The sequence below is a fragment of the Meleagris gallopavo genome, chromosome 20, assembly GCF_000146605.3.
Source record: "Meleagris gallopavo isolate NT-WF06-2002-E0010 breed Aviagen turkey brand Nicholas breeding stock chromosome 20, Turkey_5.1, whole genome shotgun sequence".
NCBI classification, from domain to species: Eukaryota; Metazoa; Chordata; class Aves; order Galliformes; family Phasianidae; genus Meleagris; species Meleagris gallopavo.
In genome coordinates, this window is record NC_015030.2 from 8,483,623 (window position 1) to 8,485,898 (window position 2,276).

Sequence of the window (2,276 nt, forward strand, 5' to 3'; positions counted from 1 at the left end):
CCCGCGGTTGACTTTTCCCGTGACGAATCGTTCTCGAATTTGTTCCCCAGCGCCCTGCCGCAAGGAGCTGGAGCTGAAACGTGCAGACGCGAGGCTGATTAATAATGAAGATAATGGCATCGCCGGGATGCACGGACCGAAACCCACGTCTCAATTATCTCGTGAGAACCGGCATCTGCAGTCACAGCTCGGGGCCTCCCGCCCCGCTCTCTGTGCCGGTATTTTGCACAGACCCTTTTGCACATCACACTTGCTCTGATCTTCACCTCGACTCCTTTCATCTGACTTTAGAGTGCTTCCCTTGAAGCAAACGCAACGAGAGCGGTGTGAATTACTGACGGCGTTGTGATGAATCACATCTACTAATGCAGCACCGACCAAAAACAAGCCCTCATTAGGCCGATTGCTGCAGGAATGCACAGTCCCTGTCCCAGGGATCTCGGTCAGAACAGGCGAAGACTCCGAGAAAGAGAAGAGTTGACAGTGCAGCAGGAATGCTGTCCTGTGGGCAGCCGGTTCCCACGGTGTGTGGGGAAGTCAGCAGGGGTAAGGCAGTTGGGACACAGAGGAGAAGCAGCTGGGTGCAGGGTGCAGGCTACAGGCAGAGCTCCCTGCCCTCCCCCTGCTGCACACCTGGCACGATGAGGTCGGTGCACAGCTCCAGCAGCACGGATCGATGCTGCGCACACAGCAGGCTCAGCTCCAGCCCTGCTCCCGCTCCCAAAAACAAAGCCCCAAGTGCCTGCAGAGTCTTGCTCCAGCAAGTCAGGAAGCAGCTCTTTAGGCTGTACGCTGTGGGTCAGACCACGGGGGGCTGCTCTCCCTGTGATCCCCATTAACATTAATAAGAGCAGAGTTCTTGCTGGTGTGCTGCCGTCCCGGCTGCAGATCAAACAGCGCGGGTCGTGCCGAGGGCTCACAGCAGCAGGGAGAGCACTGGAGGCAGGACAGGGCTGGCTGAGGGCCCATTAGCGTCAATTCCTTGGGCCTGTAACAAAGTTGGACATAACTACTGCATGCAATTATAGTATAAGGATGTTTCGGGGGGTATTCCATCCGTCTCTCTAGAGACGAGCTGCTTGCAACCTGTTTGCCATCAGTAGGCTGCACTGTGGATGCCTAATGAGGCTGTGCTTGGAGACGTTCTGGTTCTCTGCAAAAGCCTGTGGATAAGAAGTCAAGAGGAGGCCAGATAGCAGAGCTGCAGAGGTAACCCCTCCAAAATGGGGATTGTTGCTGTCTGTATCGTTAGGCTGTTCAGATCAAGCTCTGAAGGTGCCTCATAACAGCAGCTGTTAATCCACATTAAAGCACCTTTGTCAAAAGCATTACAAAATATGCCAGGCACACAATCTGTTCTATTCAGGTTTTGTTAAAAGGCCCAGCAATAAAAAATGAAATAAAACAACAAGCTATAAGATTGAGCTTAAGGGAAAAAATGTACTCTGTGCTTTAGAAATGGGCCAGAAGTGTGCAGAATGAAGGCATGGATTTGTGCACCTCATTCAGAAGACAGAGAGGAAAGTGTGAGCAGGACACAATTACCTCTGAGCTAAAACCAGGTGGAGCCAAGCAGCTCCACGTTGCACCAAAAAAGTGTAAACACCCTTAGACAGCTGTCTCTAAAGTGGGAAAATAACTGCTCCTCTGAGGCTGGAGTGACTGTAGGTTTATTGGCTGTTTCAGCCAAGCAAACTGGCCGAGCCCTGGCACATGGAGGGCAGTGGGTTCAGACACCCCCGGGACGTGGTGCTCTGCTGGGCTCTGCTCCTCACGGTCTGTGCAACACAGGCTGCTAGACAAGTGCACAGCTTTCAGAAGTTTCAGCTCTAAGCATGTCTTAGTGACATATTTTTAAGTTTTTGGCCCCTACTCTGCGTAATATAACCAATAAGAGAAAAGAATCAGCTGGCCAGGACAAGAATAATTCATGCTTGCCAGTGGCTATCATGCCTTACAAGGCACACGGCTAACAGCAAGGCTGCAGAACAGAGCAACCTAAAGCCATGCAACACCTGTACTGAGCTCATGAGTGCAACTGTCCTTCAGTGCTATTGCTGTTTGCATTAATGCATCCCTTTAATCACACAACCACATGCTGTTTCCCACTGGTCTGGATTCATTCAGGACACAGGCTGGATGGCGTTCAATTTATCTGCAACTATTCAATATCTGCTTTAGTCTCCTTGATCAAAGTGTAGCTTCATGCCTTATTTACGGCTACTACTAACAGCCTGCTCTGCAGACAGAACTCTTTATTTCCCCCCAAGCTCTTT